Source organism: Mesocricetus auratus, unplaced genomic scaffold (assembly GCF_017639785.1).
Source record: "Mesocricetus auratus isolate SY011 unplaced genomic scaffold, BCM_Maur_2.0 Super-Scaffold_15014, whole genome shotgun sequence".
In the NCBI taxonomy this organism is placed as follows: Eukaryota; Metazoa; Chordata; class Mammalia; order Rodentia; family Cricetidae; genus Mesocricetus; species Mesocricetus auratus.
In genome coordinates this window covers 56,577,823-56,604,200 of record NW_024429186.1, presented here as the reverse complement: position 1 = coordinate 56,604,200, position 26,378 = coordinate 56,577,823, and the positions used below count along the sequence as shown (strand labels likewise).

General features: G+C 38.1%; 1 long non-coding RNA gene across 1 annotated transcript; it reads left to right on the top strand.

Annotated features, from left to right (window-relative positions):
- The first annotated feature begins 867 nt into the window (after nucleotides 1–867).
- LOC121139486 lies at nucleotides 868–24,523 on the top strand. Its single transcript, XR_005876439.1, has 3 exons — nucleotides 868–910; nucleotides 1,036–1,191; nucleotides 24,193–24,523. It is a non-coding gene; the product is annotated as an uncharacterized LOC121139486 (long non-coding RNA).
- Nucleotides 24,524–26,378: the final 1,855 nt, after the last annotated feature.

Here is a 26,378-nt window from a genome sequence, read left to right as displayed (position 1 = left end):
GAGAAAGAAGATATTTGAAAACAGGTACCTCAACTTCTAACAGTAAAATCGAATGGTTAAATCTCCAGGGTTTTGCCTGAGAGATCACCTTCTAAGAAGAAGGTGTATTGAATTAATCTCCAGCCTTTGCCCAATCCACTGAGGTCAGGAAAGTAAGGGGAAAACTGAGTGATCACCCTCAATTGAAGGGTGTATTGAATTAATCTCCAGCCTTTTGCCTGATCCACTGAGGTCAGGAAAGTAAAGGGGAACTGAGAGATCATCTTCAAAGGCTGACCAGCAAGTAAAGCTATAAGGGTGTATTGGAAAGTGGTACCAAGTTAGGGGTGTCAGGTTAAATCTCCAGGCCTTAGCGCAACACAAAGGTTGGGAAAGGAAGGGGAACCTGAGAGATCGCCCTCAGTTTGAGGGTGGATTGAGTAAATCTTAAGGCTTTTGCCTGAGGGATCATCCTTGGTTGGAGGATGGATTGAAAATGGGTGAATTGAACATTGGTAACAGTAAATGAGGTACTGGTATTAAGTGAAAGAAAAGGAAAAGGTAAAAGTATATGAAATGGAAAATACACGGAGAGTCTGGATATTGTGTGCTGTTTTGTTGTCTTTAAAATGTTTAATTGCTAAGGAACGAACAAAAACTGCTAAAAGACATTTGATTATCAATGCTGCTGAAATAATCCAACTACATATTTTGAAAATGCTCTGACTTCTAAATTTAAATATAAGGACAGGTTACTTGGGAAAATAATTTCTGCTTTTGTTTCCACAGAAAATAAAAAGCTGTGGGTTCCTTCCAGACTAGTATGGTTTGATGAAGCAAGACCACCTGAAGCAGTGGCCCAGGTGATCCAACATCTAAAATAGCTGAGATGATGCAGCCTTTCAGACCACAAAAACAAGGACTTCAACAGGTTTCTGCTTTTATTTCATGATCCCCCTGGTATTTCAGTACCCCTTAACAGCAGGAAGTAGTTTGGAAAGAACAAAGCCCACATTCCCAAATATTGTTTATAAATGTTTGTTTTAATTTATACAGGGTTGGTTATTGATACAAATTTAAGGTCAATTTTGTGAGTCATCTCTAAAAACTTTTGGACAAAAGTCTGGCCTCTCCACCCTGCATCTACAGAATTACAAGGAGTGGGTACAGCTGTAGCTCCTGAGTGTAGCTCATGTGTCCTTATACCCACAGGTAAGTATAATCCTCACCCCTCATAGAGGAAACTTCTCTTTCCAACAGATGGAGACCACTATAGAAAACCACATCCAATCAAAATGCAGTGTTGTGGAGCCCAGTCCCAATGCATGCATCTACAAAACACTCATATACCAAAGTCTCAGGTAACATTGCAGAAGAGGGATTCACCTCTGTGTTATTTACCATTACTATCTGACCAAGAGCCAGGCAGAGGGCACATTGTCATTATCTGCAACCATGTGGTTCCTTCTAACTATTTTACGGTTGCAGGAAGAACTATTGAAATCCTGTTCTTTGACTTATAAAATATACAAGAAGCTACCTGCTGATCCTAAAAACTTGTTTTGTGATTGGGCCTTCACTGGAACAACTGAAGCCAGAAGTTAGTAATTACTTTGATACTTCAGTAGGAAATCTTGCATTTTATAATCCAAATTTCTTGGTTATAATTTAGTTAGCTCTGTTGTGTTAGGGTTTTGGAATGAGGTTCTTTATAATAGAGGCACTGAGGCTAGAGAAACCTTCTGAACATGACCTTGGAATGTGGTTATGGGGTAAGCCCGAGAACTTGGTACTATAGGAGGATCTGGTTATCTCCTTAAAAATAATTAGGCCATCAACCACATTGTGAGGAAACAACATGTCTTAGTTAAGGTTTCTTTTGCTGTGAAGAGACACCATGATCATGGAAACTCCTATACAGTAAAATATTTAATTGGGGATGGCTTAAAGTTCAGAGGTTTAGTCCATTATCATCATGGTGGAAAGCATGATAATATACAGACCGATATGATACTGGAAAAGGAGTGGAGAGTTCTATATCTGGATTGGCAGGGAGCAGGGAGAAAGAGTGGCATTGGGTCTGGCTTGAGCTTCTGAAACTTCAAAGCTCACCCCCATTGACACACTTCCTCTTTAACAAGGCCGCACCTTCTAATAGTGTCACTACATATGAGCCTACGGGGGGGGGACATTTTCATTTAAACCACCACACATAATATTCTCAAATTAGGTTTTCTTCCCATTTAAAAATGGAAATGCTTCATAATTGCTCAGGAGAAAATGAGGCTTTTCTGATTCCTTTAGTGTAAGCTTAGAGGCAGAAATCTGTTTTTATCCAATCGTGCTCAACTAAAAATAAGTGAAAGCTTTGTAAAATAATATCTATATTTATTTTAATGTTCTAAGTTTTTTAGTATCATAATTTTTTTGTTATTTTTCCAATACAGGGCTTCTCTGTGAGTAGTCCTGATTTTCTTAGAACTCATTTTGTAGACTCAGTTGGTCTCAAATTCATAGAGATCCACGTGTTTCTGCCTCCTAAGTGCTGGAGTTAAAAGCATGTGCACTACAGCTGCCTGGCTTCATAATTTAGTTTTTTGTGTGTGATGGTTATCTTTAGTTGTCAATTTGATTGAATCTAGAATTAACTAAGAGGTACACTTCATATGAGTCTGTGAGGGTAATTCTAGAAAGATTTACTGAGGGAAGAAGATCTTCTCCCAGATCCTTCACACACCACATATCCCCATTGATCTGTTTCCTCCAACAAGTCCCTGCTCTATAACTCTACAACCTGCCAATAACATGACCAGATTATGACTATTAGTGAGTTAATCTTATGTTAGACAAAATGAATCCCATATTTTGTAACTTAAAAAGTCCATTTCTAACAATCTTTTAAAAATGTATTAATTCTTTTGAATTTTATTTTTCCCTCCCACCCCTCCTCAAGCCTCCCATCACCTCCTTCCCAGTTCAACCTACCATACACTCCTCACAATGGGTAAGGGCTCCCATGAGGATTCAACAAAGTCTGGCATATTATGTTGGAGCAGGACCAAACCTTTACCCCCAGCATTAAGGTTGGTCATGGCATCCCCTCATAGGGAATGGGCTTCAACAAGCTAGCTCATGCACCAGAATTAGATCCTGGCCCTACTGCCAGGGACTCCTCAGATAGTTCAAGCTTCACAACTATCTCTCATATACGGGAGGGGCCTGCTTTGATCCCATGGAGGCTCTGCAGCTGCTGGTCTAGAGCTCAAGAGTTTCCATAAGCTTGGTTTAGCTGTCTCTATAGATTTCTCCATCATGATCTTGGCCTCCCTTATGCATATATTCCCTCCTTGTCTCCCAATCTTTGAGGTCATAAATTTGGGCAATTTAGTTAGGAGCTCAAAGTCTTCAAGCTGTAGGCTGAGCTGTAGGCCATATCCAAGCGGTGTTGTTGGAAGATTCTAATATCCATCAGACTTTTGGATCGACAATTGTCCTGCCAATTAATTTTCTGTATTGTTCTGCTGTTGTTTTGTAGTTGTCTTCCCTGAGACTATCCATGGGAAAAAAAAAAGTGAATGAGCACCCTTTGTAGAAGTCACAGTCTTATAAAATAACTTTTGAAGTGATATCCATCACATTTCCTATATTTTATTATACATCAGTAAGTACTCTAGTCATGTTCAAAGGGAGAGGATACCACAGAAATGTTAATGGTAGACTTCCCCTGGAGTGTGCCAATTGTATAAAATAAGTGAAAACTTTCAACTGCTAAGGGGCAAAATTGAACACCATAAAAAGGGGTGGGGAAGCTTATAAGAGGCTAAGAGTTAGTCATAAATGAATAGGATTTTTTTTATTTTTTATAGATCCCATTGTACTACAAAGGTTCCATATGCCTTGGAAAGAACTTTAGAAAAAAAATTTTTGAAACAGATTAGAGTCTACGGTCATATCACCCTGAATGCGCCTGATCTCATCTCATAAAATAGATTAGAAATCTCAAGATGCTGGGTGTGGTGGCACATGACTTTATCCTAGCACTCAGGAGGTAGAGGCAGGAGGAATCCTGTGAGTTCAAGGCCAGACTGGTCTACAGAGTGAGTTTCAGGACAGTCAAAGAGCGAAGAAAAACCCTTTATCGAAAAAGCAAAAACCTCGTCTGATCCTGGCATTCAAGCCTTATGAACTGAGTTAGATCTTTCAGACCTTCAGACCTTCAGGTGGAAGGCAAGAACTAACTCCTACAAGTTGTCTTCTGACTACCACATATGTGTGGTGGCATGTGAGCATGTACACACACACACACACACAAATAAATGTAACAAAATTGTTAGCTAATTCTGAGGAAGTGTGATCATGGCAGAACTTACTTAGAATAAGGTAATGTTGGCTCTACCAAATTTTTCTAACATTGTATGTAATCTACTGGTAAGCAGAATAGATATACACACAGATTGTTTAAAACAAGATCTCTTGCTCTTAGAAAACCTATTTTTACCTTGTTTTTGGAGATAGGATCTTTCTATGTAACTCAGGTTGTCCTTGTCCCCTTGATCCTTCTCCTGAATGCTGGGATTATACTTCCAATCACCCAGAAAGGCAAAATTCTAGTTAAATCTGTTTAGCATGGCTCCAACCAGCATATGGCCAAACTACAGCAATAGACTTCATTTTATATTCACTGTTATTTATGAAACAAACAGAAAGTTCTGTCTCACGCAATACTTACTTAAAACATAAAAGATGTTGATGCACGAATGCAATAGCATCCAAATATACTTTCCTCGGGGCTTTTTTTTTCTTTTTAAAAGTTAAACATATCATTAAAGACTAGATGCATCTGGTGAATCACAATAAGCAGATCAAGAAACTGTGGAAGGAGTTTGTGGGATTCTGTGAGCATGTGTTGTCTGCAGTAGCTCTGTAGTGCTGTCAGAAACATCTTGGCAATGAGCAGTGGAGTCTAGTATTTTATTTGTTGGTAAATATGTTTTATATATTTATAAGGAGAAGAAGACAAATGGATCCTCCCTTTACAGAAAACTTGGTAACCAAAAAGTTGTGAATTAAAAATTCAAAGTAGCATATAATTTGATTCAATCTATGTTTCACTGAAAAACTTAATCTTTATCTTATAAGATGGTATTAGATCCCTTGGAACTGGAGTTATAGAAAGCAGTGAGCTGCCATGTGGGTGCTTGGAATCAAACTCAAGTCCTCTGGAAGAGTGACGTGTAATCTTAATCACTGGTAGAATAGATAGATGCATAGCATAGTAGTAAAAGAACAAGTACATGAGAGTGAGCACTTGGTAAATATTTTTGTTGTGTGGCTCTGAACAAGTTCCATAGTCTCTCTGTTCCCCAGTTAAGTATGAACATAGTTATATCTAGTTGAATTGAATAGAGTGTATTAAGCGTGTCTAGAGGAGTGTTTTACAACTATTGTAAACCTTTCAGAACTGTTTGTTTTGTTGATGGTGATCCCATCATCCATATAAATGCCATGTGAGCATGGTGCCTGCCTGTGTTTGGAGCACTGAGGAAACAGAGGCAGAGGATCCTGAGAGCAAGGTGATTGGCTGAATGGGTGAGCTCTGAATTCAAGTGAGAGACCCTGCTTCAATATACAAGGCGCAGCATGATCTAGAAAGATAACTATTTGTGAATCACTGGATCTGGGTTCTCACCCTGAATACTCAGTTTAGTTTCAACTCTCTTTGAAGATTATGTCCAAATATGGTCACATTCCAGAGGCACTGGATGGGATTTGATTGTTCTCTACAGCTCTAAAAGACTATGGTATCTGGGGATTGGTGAGATGGCTTAGTCTACAATATATGAATTTTGGGGGGACATTATCCCATGGCACTTAGTATGCTTTAGAATTTAAGGGTCCAAAAATAGCACTTTACCTAAAAACACTTTAAAATCTGTTTTATAAGCATGAAATAGTTAATCAAATAATCACTTAAATAACTTTTTAAAGCACATTTGGATAGTTCATTGTCCTTTGGATAGTTCACTAAACCAAACAGTGTCCTTGTACATACTGATCATATGAAGAAAGTTCATGGAAATTACTTCTTTCATTTTCCAAGTACTTACTGTGTATCTTCTGAGTCATTTGCAAACTTCCTTTTAGTATTTCTTGTGTGGCAGGTATACTAGCAACAAACTCAGTTCCTGTTTCCTGATATTATCTTAAATTTACTTTCAGTTTTGCAAAATCATTTCATTGTCTGCAGGATTCTTGGCTGACAGTCTTTACTTCACGACTTTGTATCAGTTCTCTGCCATTAGCTGACACTGTCTAGATTGCAAAGTCAACTCTTAATTTTATTGTGATTCCATCCTAATGTGTCATTTTTCTCTTATCAAGTTGAAAACGTTGTCCATCAGAATTTTGCTGTGATGGATCTGAAGCAGGGATTTTGTGTTTGTACTACATGGAACTTGTTGCCCCTCTTGGGTATGTAGGGTAGCATTTTTCTTTAACCGTAGGAATAGCCATTTTATATTTAAATTCTTTTGGTCTCCTTCCTTCCCCTACCTTCCTTTCTTTCTGATACTTTCAATTATATTTTGTTAGTGAGGCTAATGATATTCCACATTTCTGGGGTTCTGTTTTTCATTCTTTTTTCTTTCCGTTCTTAATCTCCTCAGAGTACATAATCTCTTTATTTTTAGATTCAGAATTAAAGATTATTTTACCAATAAGCTCAAACATTTTGATCCCTTTTGTGTGTTTTCCATTTTAGTTTTTTTACCCCTCTCCCTCATTTTCTCTTACTTTCTACGCCTTCTTTTCCCTCCCCTCCTCTTCTCATATTTTGACATTTTGTGTCCTTGGTAGGCCTGGAACTCACCATGTAGGTTGTTCTCAAACTCATGACCCTGGCTTGAACCTTTTCTATGCTGAGATTATACAGTGTGTATCCCTATGCCTGTTGAATGAGTGGCAGCCCCTGATCTTAGCTGGTCCTTGTGGCTGTGGAAGGGGAATGGCAGTTCTTTCCCTCTTAGTCTTCCATACATTCTGTACACCCCACACTCTAAGCCCTTAGCTGTATAGGGGAGAAGAATCCCAGTATTCAACATTATCTGCCCTAATACTGCTTCCATAATCTGTATAAGGACGGCTGGAAGATACTAGTGGTATGAAATGATACTTGTAGTCCAGAAGTTTAAAGAGATGAGGTGTGGGGATGACTAGGGACTAAGAGAGAAGGAACTACTTTCTTTGAGGTTAAATGTCACTGAGTTTCAATGTTCCTACTAAAATATAGTAGTATTTTCTAATTAAAAGTGTTTCATTTTTTTCTGTGTTCTTAGGCCAATTACAAGAGGGTTTAACTGTATGTAAACATTCTTTTCGTTTTACTTATAAAAAACCCAACAACTAATTTTAATCAATTAGTTTTTCTGGGGAAAGTATGTTGAGGTCTTCACAATACTTCTGGAAGTCTCTTCAAAGACTGATTCAATTACATCCTCTGTCATTAATCCTCAATGCTCTGAGCTGAAGTTTTGGGAGAAAAAATATGATCCTTCAAACAATGATTGTATTGAAACAGATGAAATAATACGTCAAGGCAAAATTATTTTAGAAATTGAAAGTATTTTCTTTTGAATGCACAGGTAAAAGCCAGTGAAAGTGCATTGGGTGTTAGCATAACTGAGGTCTTGCTGAGTTCTGGCCACCTCTGTGTTTCCCTGGGTGAGTGTTTGGACAGGCCCAATACACCCTTAGCATTGTTCAAAGGATAATCTTGGAAGATAAATTACTCTTGCAAACAAAAAGAACTGTAAGCACAACAGGCCTGGCTCTATTTTTTACTTTCTTAAAAATTTTGCTTTCTCAAATGTGTTTTATGAGTCAACTAAGACGTTTCCCTCAGAAAGTGTTTTACAATTTGGGGCACCACAGGCCAAATCAAATGTGCTGAGCAAGATAATGTAGTTATTTATGCACGAAATAGTAACAGAAAGAATGAATGACTTGTAACAGATGCTGTGAGTACAAATGTCGAAGTTTTCAGTGAGCCAATGACTTTAAAAGGTCATACTAATTTATGTCACATGTTTAAAACTGGTAATAAAGTAGGGCATGTGGTCTACTTCCCACGGTGAAGGCACTTGCTTCTCAGTTTCCACGTCAAAGAATGGCTTTACCATCTGCCACTGTTTATACCATCCCTTCAGTCTTAAGTCTCTCTCCCTCTCCTTATGTGTTTATTAATCTTCAAGAGGTGCAATTGTTAAGGCCCTAGGATGGAGCTGTTTCCTAGTATTTGGCTAATAGTGTTGTGGATGATTGACTTGGAATAGCCTTCAATATAAAAAATAATTCTGGGAAGAATTACATGAACTGTAGGATCATGATTAGTTGAGTAATCACTTTGAGTGTTGAGTAAGCACTTTATTCTTTTTCCTGATTGTTAATTATGTCAAAACTCTGATGTTTTATTCAAAATTTCTATCTCTATTTATACTGTGCACTTGATTTTCCATGAACTGAAAGGAGAATGCTGTAGTCTCCTACTGTGTATGTAGGTTGTTTTTTGCATATTTTATAGATTTAAATATTTGAAGATGCTGTCAAGAATTTGGAGATGTTATTGGCTACATGTTCTGTCATATGAAATACCCTAATTATATATACACTTTGCCAATTTATACATCTTGACTTTTAATTCCAAGTTTTCTGACTTACTGGGTGTACTTTGATAGTTTCTTATTTTTATTCTGAGACATTTTGTTTGAGAGGTATAGTGGTAAGTCATTAGGATTGGTTTCATGCTATGTCCATTCATCAAAACAATAGTATTAGGTTCTCCCCTAAGACATATAGCCTGTCCAGTGAAAGGTTTTTGCCCCATAACAGTGTCAGGTATAGGGTTCATCTTGTGGATTGGGCATTAAATCCAATGAGAAAGTGTCTGGTAACTCCTATGATACGTACGCCACTATTGCACCAGTGAACATATCTTAGCAGACTGGTTGTCACTGTAGCTTTCAGGGTTCACACCTGGGTGAGACTGATAATTACTTTTCTCTGCCAGCACCATAATAGTTGGTTGGTAGGGCTGAAGTTTCTAGACAGGTACTAGTTTGATTTCACTGTGTTCTATGACCCAAGTATGTGGCATCTTCAGTAATAGGGTCTTATCACATTCTGGAGGGTAACCAAGAACGTTGAGAATAGCCTGTGATGTTTATGGGGTCTGTAGGATCTCACTAGCCAACAACTTTAAAAGGGGTAACTACTCCTGGCACTAGATTTTTTGTTAGCTTGTCGTGCCTAGTAGGGGCATTGTCACCCTATTAGAGGGTAACTGTTTAAACTTTGTTGTGTGCGTCTGTGTTTTAGAAAACTTCTATTGTAGTTGTTTTCCATATGACTTTTTGAAAATACATTTAGTGTTAGATATCCCTGCCTATATTCTGTCCTCTATCATGTCCTTCCATCTCCTACTGTATTAGCGCTTTATGTTCCATTATTTCCCTTTACCTTTCACATAACACTTCAAAGGTATTATCTAATATTGAATCTAGAATTACTGATCTAAATTGGTACCAGTAACACCACTTTTCTTTGGAATGCTTTTACAGTTTGACTTTATTATTGGAGATTATGTATGTTTCCAGGCATAGGTTCTTTTTATTCACCTTCCATCAACCTTCAGTGATAACACTGGCTTTGGGAATGTCATGCATTATTAATTTTGATTCTTTTATTTGTTCCATTATTATAATGTATTTTGGAAATTTGAACAATAATGCCTCAATCTTCTGGGATAATATACCCTAAATTAATATTTTCATATTATTTATTTGAAAATAACTTTAAAAGAATAAAAGCTTGAGGAGCAATATATTCTCCCCTCATGGCATTTGAAACTAAGCCATAGAGTGAATTCACTATTATATGTCAATATTTTAGTTTATTTCTTTAGAACAAAAGCCATGAGCTATCTATCATCTATCTATCATCTATCTATCCATCCATATTTCTGTCTATCATCTATCTATTTATCATCATCTATAGCATCTATCTATCTATCTATCTATCTATCTATAAGGAACATGCAAGAATGTCCTTCAGAAATACTATTTAGTTCATTTTGTGTTGGCCATATACTGCTCAGAACAGGGTCTGCCCTTAAGAGTTTTTGTATATTTAGTGAAACCCCTGGAGAAAACTAATTTTTCATTTGTGTGTGGTTACGAATTGGAAATAACTTCTGAGTTAAAGACTCATGTCCACTACCGCTCTCAGCACTGGGACAGCATCTGATTTAGACCCTTGTAGGCCCTGTGCATGTTACCACATTCTCTGAGAGTTCATGTGTCAACTGAGTTGTGTCTAGAAGGCCTTGTTTCCTTGCTGTCTTCTGTCTCCACTGGTTCTTACAGTTTTTCTAATTCTTCTTCAACATAGCTCTCTGAGTTCTGAGGGGAGGGTTTTGATGAAGGCATCCTATTAGGATTGTATGTTCCAAGGTCTGTCACTTTCTGCACATCATCGAGTTGTGGGTCTCTGTGTTAATTCCAATGTTCTACCCAAACATGCCCAGACATTCACATGGCTTTTGTTGGTGCCACAAGCTGCATAGCCACAGCCACTATGGCAGCCAGATATGACCCTCAGTGACATCATGGGACACAGAATCAAGGCCTCAGGTAACAGTACAGGCTGTGGACATCAACATGGTCTCAAGTGGTAGCTCAGTCTTGGGAACTGACATGGTTCAGCCTCTCTCCACAGTGTAATCACTGCTCTGTTCTTCCATCCTTCCCACCCCTCTATTGCAGATTTGTTTGTGGCAGTAGTATGAGAAACTACAGTGTGTAACTCAGTATATATTTTTCCACCCACATAACTGTACATACTCTTCACCAGGAGTCATTGGTCTGACTCAAGGCCTCTGGTCTCTGAAGCACCATAAATATCAGACCAACATTGAGACTTCTATCACAGCCAAGCTTCAGGTTTTCATCTTCGTTGGCGATGACGTGCACATGGTTCTGGTTCTGCCGCACTGGCTTCTCCTCTTCGTTCAGCAGCTTGTACATGGAGTAGGTGTTAAGCTTGGCCAACTGGAAGCTTTGGATCTGGGACCAGATGGCAGCTGAGTTGATCAGGCCAGCTGCTCCTCATGGTGGGATCCTTGGATTTTATTTTTAAAAAATCAAATATTGGACCAGCAAGATGAACCAGCATCTTAGGCTTGATGACCTAAGCCTGATTCCCTTGGACCTACATGGTGGAAGAAGAAAACTGATTCCCCATGTTGTCCTTTTGTTTCCACATGTGTGCTGTGGCAGATGTGTACTCCTTCACTACATACATGCACACATAAATAAATGTAATAAAAATAAATTTAAAAAATTATAGACTTTTGTTTTTTAGGTGGGAATAGGAATCAGGACCACATTCTTGGTGTGTCATTTATATTGCTTTATAAATAGAAGTTCTAATTTAAGGTCTAAGTAAAAGTGTTTTTAAATAATTTTATAACAAATTCCTAGCCCATTCCCATTCCCATTTCGATTTCCTCTAGGGTGATCAATTACAAGGTTCACTTTAGATAACTTATTACACTACACATGAATATTTTCACAGTATGGAGTGGATAGAAGAACTGAAAAATGCTTTCCTCTATAGCTGCATTTACTCTTGTTACCTACAGGTGGCATTTTACACCATGAAATAATTATTACTTCTGGTTTTGTTTTATTTTGCATTTTTGTTTTTTTTTATTGTTGTTGTTGTTCTCCTTCATCAAAGTCAGCCAGTGTAGTCTCTTCTGCTTAAGAGGAACATAAAATTATTTTTTGAGTGTCAGAAAAGATCAAAGTTGTCTGGAAAGCTACTATCCTACTGAGGGCTAATGATAAGAAATTCAGCTCATTTATCCACCTCACTGCATTCATAAATAGTGCTGTCACACAAATATTTCCCACAATATGTGCTTTCCCCGAGGAGAGCCCTAACTGCTTTATTGGTTTCACTTAGCTTCCTAGCCCAAGAGTGAACACGTGATCAGGAGAACAGCAGAGAAGTAGTCAAATTGTGAATTCTTCCTTCACAATATGACTTACATATTCTGATCTGCCCACCTTGAGGAACCTCTATATCTCCCCTCCTTCAGCTGTCCATCTTTAATGTACTAGCAGCTCTCTGTCCTTGTTCTCACCTCCCATCCTTCTATATTAGTCTCCTATATCAGAATGACACTACAGTTACTAAGGCAAACCAGTCACTCTTTAATAAAAAAAATGAGGCAGGGGAATCTCAACCTATTCATGAATAGAAGTCCTGTGTTCTGGGCACTGTTATAGGTACTAAGATGTAGTGTTAAATAAGACACATGTAATTCCCATTGTCATGGAGACCAAATGAGCATGAATAGCAAGTGTTAATGATGGAAATAAGGAATGGAGATAAGAGAGAATGAATCAGGTATCCTTTCAGTTGTATGCTCAGAATGCTCTTTCTAGATGAGCTACCATGAAGAGCCTCATCTTAGCAGCAGCTCTGAACTGCTCACCCACCCACATCCATCTCTTAAGAGGTCTCCTCTGTTGAGCACACAGTTGAGATTTCCTAGTCTTCTCTTGCTATCTCCTCTGACTTTGTTTTGTAAGTTTCTTTTCTTCTTCAATAGCCAGATCTTGAAATTCTGGTCTTCCTTATCCTATGTTCTTGAACAAATACTTTTACAACTGGATCTGCAGTTTTGCTTCATATCTTCAGAACATTTCCTACTGTCTACAAAACTTTCCACTTAGATTTTTTCCGAGGCATCAACATAAAATGTCCTTTCCTCAGCTGATGCAAGTCAGTAGTTAGGAATTATACCTGCATTGATGTATGTGATTATTAATTTCTCATACTGACTTGTAAGCCCCAGTAGAATAAAAGTCACATCTAGTTCATTTACCATTGTAAACTCATTATGTATACACTAGAGACACTCCTCATATACTTGTTGAAAACTAAAAGCATATTTGGATCTATCCCTTATTTTTAATGAAAAATTAACATCATCCATATATCTATCCACCCATTCAACCAATTGGTATCATCCTACTAGATTTGGCTGAAATATGCCTATATGAGCAAAAGGTCATATTCATATTACAAATGACTTTTCACTCTGGCGTACATATGACCAATTCTGCCTAAATAAATCAACATTTACATAAAGGGATTACTTTTAAGAAAACATTTTAATTTTCAATTTGTTTTATGTGCATGGTTGTTTTGCCTGCATAAATGTTTATCTGTGTACCATATTCATGTTCATGCCTGATGACACTGGAAGCCAGAAGAAGGTGTCAGATCCCTTGGGGCTGGAGTTACAAATGGTTGTGAACCACCATGTGGATGCTAGGAACTGAACCCAAGTTCTCTGGAGGAACAACTAGTGCTCTTACTCACTGAGCCATCTCTCTAACCCCATATATGATACATTTTAGACTGGCCTCTATGACCCGGTTGTACCACAAATAGCAAGAGGAACACTGTATTTTGCCTGTAAACAAATGAACCAATCATTTTCTGACTTTCCTTGCTCCTCTCTCGCTTCACTCTATTGCAGGAGATCAATTCATACTAAGTATATTTTGTAGTCATGTTTGCTACCTGGTGTCTGCTTACATTTGGCAGGAGGAAGTGAGAACTGGGGACATCTTTCCATTCTTGCATGTAGTACAGTCCCCTGAAGTCTTGTCATTTTGCTCTGGTTCCCATCAAGTACCTGGCACTGTGATTGGACTCCTTGCCAAGTTTATTCAACCGCTGGATTTTGTTGATGTTATCTTCTCCTCAATGGTTTGGTGGAGACAATAACTTCCTTCACTTGCTAGTGTTTGGATTTCCATTGTTCTTGGTGTCCTGGTAACATCCTTGCATTAGATTTTCTCCCTATGTGATATAGATTTTTATCTTCTTGAATGAATCCTTGCTGACACAAGCATCAAGTAGAAGGATATTTTGTTTTAACTGATTTATGTTAGCCCAAGTTTCTACCTCTGTATTCATCCATGCATACATGTATGCATGCATCCATTCATCCATCCATCCATTCATCCAATTAGCTTACCTATTTACACCTGTCTGAAAAGGATCTATGAGAGATAGAAGGGTCATATTCCAAAAAGATTTCTATTTATATGCAAACCTAATAGCAAATCATACCTAGACAAATGGCACACTTATATGTTTTCACATTAAAAATGCATTTTTGGAAAATTTCAAATGCACCAAGAAATACATAAAATAGCTATGTACTTGGTGGGGGATGTCCTTCTGTATATATGTTTGTCTTATTGGTTGATGAATAAAGCACTGGTGGCCAATAGGGAAGCAAGATAGGTGGGACTAGGAGAGGTGGAAGATTCTGGGAAATGGACGCTCAGTCAGTCATCATGTAGGACTCCAGAGGAGTAAGAAGTCTGGCCATTTTTCTGGTCAGAGAAGACCACATGGAAATACTCAGATTAGTAGTTATGGGTTAATAATTAAGTCAGAGCTAGCCAACAAGAAACCATAGAAAACAGCCAACAGCTTCATAATTAATATAGCATCCTGGGTGTTCATTTGGGACTAACACGGCTCTGGGACTAGGCTGGTGGGAAGAATCTCATTACATGTATCTGTCAACCAGTTAAGATATGCAAAAATTTCTCATTCTCTCTCTGTAGCTGTGGGCTCTATCTTGAGCTGCGATGTGTCATTCTTGTGGCAAAAATGTTCCATATATGCTTGAAGTGATTAGCATTGTTTTCAATACTGATTTGTAATTGTTTTCAGACTTTAATAGATGTTACCTTATTGAATATCTCTTTCTGTAACACGCTTTGTTTTCTCAGCTGTGTGTTTTGGAGTATTTGCTGTGTTGTTATATAAAGTTCTAATCAATTAAAAAATCCTATGACCTAGAATACTATGTAGTTGTGATGGTTAATGTCAGTTGTCAATTTGATGAGCTTTAGACTCATAGGAGATTGGCTTATGGGTATGCCTGTGGTGGGTTATCTTGGTTAAGTTAATTGAGATAGAAAGCCACGGCACTGTGAGGGGCGCCCATTCTCTGGCCTGGGATCCTAGAATGAATAAAATGGAGACAGTGAAATGAACACTTTGTAGGTGATAAGTTATTTCAAGCTACTGTTGCCTTTACTTCCCTGCCATGATCTCCTGTACACTTGGATTGTGAGTCAAAATAAACCCTCTTCCCTTAAGTTGCTTTTTTTAAATTATAGCACTATGGAAAGAAAGTGAGAAATAGTTTTACTGAATGACCCTAGACAATTTACATATTTATTTTCTTAACAACTGGTAGATAATTTCTTATTTATTCATGCTATATCCTGTCTCTCTCTTGTTATAGTTTCTCTGGAATTGAATTTTAAGGGGTAAGGTATATCATCACCTTTGCAGTTTGTGCTGGCCTTTTCTGTATCAGCAATATTTGAAATTTCTGGTGTACCCCAATGTCCTTTTTAATATTTGATGCGAATAGTCTTTCAAATACAATAACATGCCACAGAATAATGTTTTATTCACTGACAGACTGTGTATATCATGGTGGTCTCATAAAATTACATTGTCTAGTGATGTTATAGCTACCTTACTTTCTACAAGTCACACAATAGTGAAGTTGTATAGTGAAACATATCCCATTTTCTCCCTCATGTCCTCCTCTACCCTCCTCTTCTCCCCCTCCCTTTTTGTCAGTACCCTCTCCCATCCCCCCATGCTCCAAGTCCACTCAGAAGATCCTGTCCCATTCCTCTCCTCTGGGGCACCATGCATATCTCTCTTGGGGTCCGCCCTGTTTCCCAGACTCTCTAGCAGTGGGATTGGAGGCTGGCACTCCCCTGATCCAAGTCTAAAATCCATTCATGAGTAAGTACATAATATGTTTGTCTTTTGTGTGACTGGGTAACCTCACTCGGGATGGTTTCTTCTAGTACCATCCATTGCCTGCAAATTTCAAGATTCCATTGTTTTTTTCAGCTGAGTAGTACTCCATTATATAAGTGTACCACATTTTCTCTATCCACTCTTCAGTTGAGGGGCATCTAGGTTGCTTCCAGGTTCTGGCTATTACAAATAATGATGCTATGAACATAGTAGAACAGATGGCCTTATTGTATGAATGTGCATCTTTTGGGTACATTCCCAAGAGTAGAATTGATGGATCTTGTGGAAGACTGATACCTATTTTCCTGAGGAAACCCACACTGATTTCCAAAGTGGCTGTACAAGGTGGTACTACCACCAGCAGTGGAGGAGTGTTCCCCTTTTCCACATCCTCTCCAGCATAAACTGTCATTTGTGGTTTTGTTTTTAGCCATTCTGACAGGAGTAAGATTGTGTCTCAGAGTTGTTTTGATTTGCATTTCCTGGATGTCTAAGGATGTTGACCACTTTATTAAGTGTGGTTTAGTCATTTTAGACTCCTATACTGAGAATTCTCTATTTAGTTCTGTACCTCAATTTTAATTGGATCCTTTGGTGTTGTGGAATGTTGCTTCTTGAGTTCTTTGTAAATTTTGGAGATCAGACCTCTTTCAGATGTGGGGTTGTTGAATATCTCTTTCCATTCTGTGGGCTGCCTTTTTGTCTTGTTGACTGTGTCCTTTGCTTTACAGAAGTTTCTCAGTTTCAGAAGGTTCCATTTATTAATTGTCAATCTCAGTGTCTGTGTTATGTTAAGAAAGTAGTCTCCTGTACCAATTTGTTCAAGGATGCCTCCCACTTTCTCTTCTAACAGGTTAAGTGTGGCTGGATTGATGTTGAGGTCTTTGATCCATTTGGACTTAAGTTTTGTGCATGGTGATAGACATGGATGTATCTGCAGTCTTCTACATGCCAGCATCCAGTTATGCCAGCACCATTTGTTGAAGATGCGTTCTTTTTTTCCATTGTATAATTTTAGCTTCTTTGTCAAAAATCAGGTGTTCATATGCATGTGGGTTAATATCATGGTGTTCAATTCAATTCTATTGGTCTACCTATCTATTTTTGTGCCAATAATAAGCTGTTTTCAGGACTATATCTCTATAATAGAGCTTGAAATCAGGGATGCTGATTCCTGTGGACGTTGCTGTGTTGAACAGGGTTGTTTTGGCTCTCCTGGGTTTGTTGTTCTTCCATATAATGTTGAGAGTTGTTCTTTCAAGATATTTGAAGAATTGTGCTGAAATTTGATGGGAATTGCATTGAATCTGTAGATTGAATTTGGCAAGATTCCCACTTTTACTATGCTGATCCTACATATCCAAGAACATGGGAAATCTTTCCATTGTTTTGGTATCTTCTTTAATTTCTTTCTGTAAAGGCTCAAAGTTCTTGTGATACAGGTCTTTCACTAGTTTGGTTAGCATTACCTCAAGGTATTTTATGTTGTTTGTGGCAATTGTAAAGGGCAATATTTCTCTGATTTCTTTCTCAGCCCATTTATCTTCTGTATATAGTAGGGCTACTGATTTTTTTTTTGAGTTGATCTTGCATCCTGTCACTTTGTTGAAGGTGTTTATCAGTTGTAGGAGTTGTCTGGTAGAGTTTTTCAGGTCACTTATGTAAACTATCATATTGTCTGCAAATAGTGAAAGTTTGTCTTCTTTTCCAATTTGTATCCCCCTGATATCCTTTTGTTGTCTTATTGCTCTTGCTAGAACTTCAAATACAATATTGAAGAGGTATAGAGAGAGGGGACAGCCTTGTCTTGTTCCTGATTTTAGAGGAATCACATTGAGTTTCTCTCCATTTAGTTTGATGTTGGCTGTTGCTTTGCTGTATATAGTTTATATTATATTTTGATATGTTGCTGTTATCCCTGATCTCTCCAAAACTTTTATCATGAAGGGGGTGTTGGATTTTGTCAAAGTCTTTTTCAGCATTGAGTGAGATGATTATGTGATTTTTTTTACTCAGCTTATTTATATGGTAGATTACATTGATGGATTTTTGTTTGTTGAACCATCCCTGCATCCCTGGGATGAAGCCTGCTTGATCATGGTGGATGATGTTTCTGATGTGTTCTTGGACTCGATTTGCCAGTATTTTATTGATTATTTTTGCATCAAAGTTCATGAGGGATATTGGTCTAAAATTGCCTTTCTTAGTTGTATCTTTGTGTGGCTTGGGTAACAAGGTTATTGGAGCCTCGTAAAGAGTTTGGCAATGAACCTTCTGCTTCTATTGTGTGGAATACTTTCAGGAGAATTGGTATTAGCCCTTCTTTGAATTTTTGGTAGAATTCTTCCCTGAGGACATCTGGACCAGGACTTTTTATGGTTGGGAGACATTTGATGACTGCTTCTATTTCCTTAGGGGTTATAGGTGTTTTTAAATTGCTTATCTGTTCTTAATTTAATTTTGGTAAATGATACCTATCTAGGAAATTGTCCATTTCCTTTAAATTTTTGAATTTTGTGTAGCACAGGTTTTCAAAGTATGATTTGATGGTTCTCTGAATTTCCTCAGTATCTGTTGTTATGTCCCCCTAGTCAGTTCTAATTTTGTTAATTTGCGTGTTTACACTCTGCTGTTTGGTAAGCATGGATATAGGTTTGTCTATCTTGTTGATTTTCTCAAAGAACCAATCTTTTTGTTACATTGATTCTTTGTATTGTTTTCCTCGTTTCCACTTTATTGATTTTAGCCCTCAATTTGATTCTTTCCTGGAATCTACTCCTCCAGGATGAGTTTGCTTCTTCTTCTTTTTTTTTTAGAGCTTTTAGTTGTGCTGTTAATTCTCTAGTGTGACTGTTCTCCAGTTTCTTATTGTGGAAACTTAGTGCTATGAACTTTCCTCTTAGCACTGCTTTTAAATCATCCCCAAAGTTTGGGTACGTTGTGTGTTCATTGTCACTGAGTTCTAGGAAGTCTTTAATTTCTTGTTTGACACAGGAATGGAACAATTGTGTGTTTTTCAACTTCCATGTGCTTGTAAGTTTTCTGCAATTTGTGTTGTTGAATTCTAACTTTAGAGTATGGTTGTCTGATAAGATACATGGAAGTATTCCAAGTTTTTGTACCTGTTGAGGTTTGCTATGTTTGCAAGTATGTTGTCAACTTTTGGGAAGGTTCCATGTGGTTCTGAGAAGAAGGTATATTCTTTTGTATTTGGATGGGAAGTTCTATAGATGGTTGTTAAACCCAATTGGTTCATAACTTCTATTAGTTCCTTTGCTTCTTTGTTAAGTTTCTGTGTGGTAGTCCTGTCTAGTATGAGAGTGGGGTGTTGAAATCTTCCACTATAAGTGTGTGAGGTTTTATGTGTGATTTGAGTTGATTTACGACTGTGGGTGCCTTTGTATTTGGGGCATAGATGTTCAGAATTGAGACTTCATCTTGGTGGATTTCTCCTGTGATGAGCATGAAATGACCTCCTTCATATCTTTTGATTGGTTTTAGCTTAAAGTCTAATTTGTCAGATATTAAGTTTCCTACCCTCCATTTGTTTCTTTTCCCAACCATTAACTCTGAGGTAACATGTGTCTTTGAAGCTGAGGTGTGTTTCCTCTATGCAGCCAAAGAATGGATTCTGTCTTCTAATCCATTCTGTTAGCCTGTGTCTTTTTATGGGCAAGTTAAGACCATTTTTTTAGTTCACTCTATTTGGTGTTCTGTAAGCTTCTTGTACCTTCATTGGCATGTCTTTCTTTAGGTTGGGAAAGTTTTCTTCTGTGATTTTATTGACTATGTTTTCTGCCCATTTGAGGTGGTTTTCTTCACCTTCTTCTATATCTATTATTCTTAGGTTTGGCGTTTTCGTGGTGTCCCATATTTCCTGGGTATTTTGTCTTCGGGATTTGTTGGACTTAAAATTTTCTTTGGTCAATGATTCTATTTCTCCTAGTGTATCTTCAACACCTGAGATTCTCTCTTCTATCTCTTGTAATCTGTTGGTTATGCTTGCATCTGTAGTGCCTTACCATTTGCCCAGCTTTTCTATTACTTGTATTCTCTCAGACTGTGTTTCTTTTATTGTCTCTATTTCAGCTTTCAACCCTTGCACTGTTTGAATTGTTTCTTGCAATTTTTGCTTTGCTGTTTTCTTCCATTTCTTGAAATTTTGGGTTTGTGTTTTCTTCCATTTCTCTAAGGGATTTTCTCATATCCTCTTTGAGGGCCTCTATCATTTTCATTTAGTTACTTTTAAGGTCATTCTCTTCTGCTTCATCTGCATTGGGCTATTTGCATCTTGCTGGTATAGAGTCTCTAGACTCTGGTGGTGTCATATTGTTTTTTCTGGTGTTGAATGTGTTTTTATATTGTCTCCTTCCCATTCTTTCTTCCAGTGGGTGCAAAAGGATTGTCTTCCTCTCCTGGTGGGTATGGGACCAGGGTTCCCTTCAGGTGGGTGTAAGCAGGTCCAATACTCTGATGACTCTCTTCTTCCTGTGGATGGAGGCAGTCCTAGTACCAGGGTCTTGGAAATCTCAGAGTAGGCTGGATCCAGTCAGGATGGAGTTTTACTCAGCTGTGAAAACAATAGCATGAAATTTGAAAGCAAATGGATGGAACCAGAAAAAGTCATCCTGAATGGAGTAACCCAGACTCAGAGACACAGACAGGGTAGTTACTCTCTTATAAGTAGACATTAGCTGTTAAGAAAAGGATAATCATGTTACAATCCACAGACTTTGAGAGGCTAAATCACAAGTTGGACTCAAGGGAGAGGTTGGGACACGTGAATCTCCCTTGGAAGGGAAAATAGAATAGATTTTTTGGGTGGATGCAGGGCAGGTAGGGATGGGAACAGGAAGGATTGGGGTGGGGGTGAAGGATAGAGGAACAGAATACTGGGATACATAACTGGAATTGGGATTTCAGGAGTGAGGTGGAAACCTAGTGTAATGGAAACTTTCAGGAAGCCTCAAGGGTGACCCTAGTTAGAAATGGGTGATAAGGAGCCTGAATGTGCAATCTCCTGTAACAAGTCAAAGCTTCCCATGCAGGGATTGGGACACCAACCCAGCCACAAAACCTTTGACCTACAATTTGTCCTGCCTGAAAGATGTGCTGGGGTAAAGGTGGCAAAGAACTTGTAGGAGTGGCCAACCAGTGACTGGTCCAGCTTGAGATCCATATCTGATACTACCTGGAGGACTAGGAACCAGAGTCTGGATATCACAGAGACCTGGGATAGAACCAAACATGACCAGAAAAAAAAGTCAATGAAATGAGTCCTAATTATACTGTGCTAGACTCATAAACCAGAGCTCAGCAAATCATCAAAGAGGCTTCATCCAACAATTTATGAGACCAGATGAAGAGACCTACAGCCAGGAATTTGAATAGCCTGATCAGCAGTGCATTTTTGGCATTGCTCCAATAATGCCTTTCCTGGGGGTTTAAAAGGCTTGGCCATCAGTTTTCTAAGTGACTGTGACTGTTTATCATGTATTTACTTTGTCATGGCTTTTGCTTGACCAGGCAATTGGTCATGTTGAAATTTGTGGGTTATAATTTGATACATTAGATGATTGCATCTAGGTGGGGAGAGGTTTGTGTTTGCCTGCTCTTTGACAGTCCACTGGAGAATGGTATAATAATATCACATATAAAAAAGAAAGATGGATAAAGGTAGAAGGAATGATATTTTCTTTGTAAGTGGCAAACAAATATGAAATTCTTATTGAATTTTACAGGAAGGAAACCTATAATACAGAGTATGAGTCTCACTGTTGGGGGATTTGGACTAGTTATGAAATCAGTGTACCAAAGCAACAAATGAGTTGAAATGTTTTAAATCTTGGCAACATTTCGACAGTAGTAGGAGGGCCCAGGGTAAGCTACAAAGCCATTGCAAGCATTTCTAAAGGTATAGCTATCTATGACAACCAAATTTAGCTAATTTGAGAAGAAAATTATTTATTCAAATTCCATTGAACTGGAGAATCAGTCTTGGGATTGTGCTGGCAGAAATGACAGTCTAAATCATTCGACAGACCTGGCTCAATGGGGAAACTGCTGTCACTACTACTAAGGACTATGGTTTACACTGTTGACATCGCTAGCAATGGCCCTTCATAGCTGCCATCAGCTCTGCTGTCCCTGCTACCTAAAAGCTTGATTTTTGTGACAGCCACTTCCATTATCATAGATAATTTATTCCTTCTGCATCTCATCAGACAAAAGAGGAATACTGACTGGTTGGACAGCAAGGGACTGTCAGGGGATTTGGTAGGTTTGGAGTACTTATGACATTGGAATCCAATCCATCTATCGTCCCCCATTCTGTTCTATCCTGATCATTGCTTCTGCTTTCACGTAAGTGATCTCAGTGGGCTGTGAATTCAACTGACATTATAATTTAGAGACCTGCACGATCAAAGTTTGAGTTTGATTTTCAGTTATCTTAGCCCTGCGGCTGGAAGTGATAAGAGATTCTTTTAGCAGTCAGAGAAACACAGGATTTCACTTCATGCCTCTAGCCAAGAATTTGTGATTTCAGCTTGTCATTCTCTTCCTGTAAGTAGCATAGCCCTGTTAGAGAGCACTCCAGGTGCACAGTTCCCACATTCCTCATGCCTTTCATAATGTTTCCATATCCTTGTGAGACTGAGGATTCTGATAAGATGAAAGTTCATATGATGGGCTTCCAGATGCCCATTTTTGGACATTGCCTTGGTTTTCATTGTGTTTATTTTTTAATCCAATGGAATCCTTTAAAGAGGACTGCTGTTTAAGGCTGCATCTGGTAACAGTTTATCTGTCAGTCAGTGCTTTTAGTTAAAGCAACTCCGCATGACATCATTTAAAGATACTTATTTACACAGACTTACCAAGGCTATGGGTTAGAGACAATGGCCCAAATCATGTCCTGTAGGCATCATTGCTGATGCCACTGAGCTTGGTGCTGTACTTTACACATTGACTGGAGCTGCAGTAGATCCTGGAACAGGTTTGTTAACATTACTGAGATTGCCGCTCCAGGAATATTATCGGGCTCCAGCTCCTGTTGCTAGAATAAATCACTTATGTTTCTCTCTTCTTTACACCACTCACTGGCTTAGAATTCAAGATCTAAAAATGGATGAAAATGATGTAAGTAGCCAATGTCACAGTTCACGCTCCATTTGGAGAACCATCAAGGAAGTTTGTGTGTGAGAGGCTTTGCCGCCTAGCTCATACCAAGGGAGACAATCCCTAAATTAAAGCAGGAAGTTATGATGAACAGTATACTTTAATTCACTCATCATTCATCTTAACCTCTTCTGAGCAAGTCTTCATCCTAAAAGTGATTAATTACACTCCTAGGTACCACTGCAACTGCAGAGATGTACATGATTGGGATACAGAGCCATGTCACCTGAGGTGCAGGGGATTGGGTCTTTTATAAGCATGTTGAGAAAGTGATGATGATTAAAATGACTCAGGGATTTCTGGAATTCAAATTAACTTGTACCTATGTACCATAAATTTGTACAATTATTTTGTATAAACTACACAAAAACAGGGGATTCTGGAAGTGACAGTGAGAGAGGAGAGAAAACTTTAGGTACCTTTCATTCAATTTTTTTATGTGATTTGCAGTTTTCATGAAACATCAAGCAGAAGTATACTGACATTAAAAGAGCCTAACATACCCTAAAAGTAAAATAAAATAGTGTTGAAGTCAGTGCGTGAAATTTAATTATATTTAGTAAGTAAATAAAAGACCCAATCAACTGTAGTGAAGTAGGTTTGTCAAAGACCTACAGTTGCTATGCTTTTTTTTCTCTTACTGTGTAACTTTAGTTCATTGATCTTGCCCATTCATCCTCAAGCTTATTCATTGGCCTTCAGGGACTACACAGTCTAGTTAACATCCTTCTGTAAATCATTTTTCTTTGCTCAAACATATTCAACTGAGTTCTATTGTTTGCAGGTAAAGGTACCGACTAAAACGTTTGAGGTAATAAATTGCTCATAAATCATAAATAGTTCCTTTTTCAAAATATGGCCTCAGAGATTACAGACATTCATATTTACCCACTATTTTAAGGAAAAGAAAAGGTTAGCATGCCTTGGGGATGTATATGTGGCAGCTGGTGATTGTGAAAGCAGAGCATTGCTCTAGTTGGTCAACTTGCAAGTATTAGGTGTAGAATGCTAGTGTCTTGACTTTGTGCCATTTATATGTCAGAACTGTGGGGTGGTGGACTTGTCTTGCAATAACCACTTAAATTCTTATTTCAGGAGGTACCTGCCAGTCACAGATGCAACCATGAGAAAGGAACTCACAAGGTTTTCCTGTGGAACCCAGAAAGCTTTTTCTGTAGTCCAGGTGGCTTTCAGAGCCCTTACCAGATGTATGTCCAGACCCATTAAGTCTTGGCACACATGCTCTTGGGGAAAAGCACTAAGCCTGCCTCACTCATGAGCAAGTGTCGAAACAAATGGAAAGTCTACAGCTGTGTGCCCAGGAAGAATACTTAGTGGAGACAACTGGTGTCCCTGAATGGAATGCTTCACAATTATTCTTCAAACTGAAAATTGCAGATACTCAGATGTATGTAAAGAACGTGCTTAAACAATAAACTCCTACTATATAACAGTATACAATCTTTACTCATATTTTAATTTATTTTACTAAATAATTTATCATGATTCATTTTGAAAATTGCTTTTTATCTTTCTGCCCCTCTCTTAGAAATAAATAAGCCTGCAGTTTCATATTTTCAAAACAAAATAATATAAAGTTAGTGTTGATCTTACTTGAACCATGTCACACTAACCCCTAGAGGCTCTGACTCCTGCTTGTTCTCAACATTTGAGTGCCATGCTCAACATGATGAACTAGACTCCCCTACCATGTAATTTTGTTTAGGTACCCACGCTGGACATCAAGTTCCTATGAAACAATCTTTACATGGACATTGAAAAACTAGAAACAATGAATCAATTAAAGGAATCCAAAAAATTCTTAGCTCTTTAAAAAACTTATTTTACTTTAATAATAATTTCATACTTGAGTACTATATTTACATATTTCTACCCCTGCTCCCAATTCCTATGTTCTCTCAAATCCGTCTCAAATTTATGATCTCTTTTTTAAATAAATATTTACAAATATAAGCCACAGAGTTAACTTAGTGTTGCTTGCATATATATGATTTTATGGATGACTACTTGACTATTTGGGATTGGAGGAGGCGCTTGTCACTGGAGAAGAATGACTCTCTCTTAACAGCAATTAATTTGTTTGTAGCACTTCATTTAGGGTGAAACTTGTGAGACTTCCCCAATCTACACTGGCATGTCAGCTGGTGTTATCATTGTTCAGGGCTTGTAAAGGTAGCCATATTGTTGAGATTTTTGTGGGTACAGTTCCCTGTCATATATAGAAGACACTATCTGGCAGCAGACATCCTTGACCGTGGACTCTCACAATCTTTCTGCCCCTTTTTCTGTGATGTAGACGGGATTACATTGTAGAAATAGCAGTTGAAAATGGGTACCGCACAGTACTCTGCATTTTGACGAGTTGTAAACTTTTGTAATGATCTCTGCTGCAAAAGGAAACTTCTTTGAAGAGCGATGAGAGCTACTGTTATCTGTAGATATAAGGCTAGGTATTTAGAAGGCAGTTGGGAATTACATTGGTTTAGAAATGTAACACTGAATAGAGACATAGTGAAGCAAGGAAAAGAACAGAAAGTCCTTAAATCTTAATCACCTACAGATGACTGCAAAATCACAGGAAAGACATTTTTCCTTTTGCATATGTTCATGCCCTATTTACTAGGCTGTAGGCTCTGGTTCAGAACTTACGGCTTACTCATCTTTGTGTATCCAGTGCTCTCTCCAGGGCCAGTTTTCATCTGCTTGGCAATGCTGCCTTTAGAGGTTAAGCGATCAAATAATAATTTCATTGAAACATATCCTCATTGGTTCGTTACTTTCATCACAATCTAAGATTGCTATACCATTTTACCCTCACCGGGAAGCCGGAGAGGTTTGTTTTTAAATAAAGTTTCTTTATAAATTTCTTCAAATGGCAGGTTCAAGAGCATAGGCACATTTGCTCCTGAATGTTATCCCATTCTTCACTGATGATCAATTTAGAATGTGTCTGCTCAGGCAAGAATAAACAGAGCAAATGATCTCTTTCTCCCATATGAGCTCTTGAATTTCACTTTCCCCCAGAATGAAAATTGCTTCTTGCCAATAGAGGATTTTTTATGCTGTCATTGAAAAAATGGATTTCCTTTTATCAAACCAGTAACCTTTATATATACATTGTTTTCTCTTCTATGGCGCTTTGAGATCAGCTTTCATAGGTTCAGTTTTGTGGCTAGTGCTATCAGTATTGGAAGAGGGTCATTTGTCACACCTTAGAGACTGAGCACATGCCTTCTTTCCACAGCCTAAGCAAAACATCT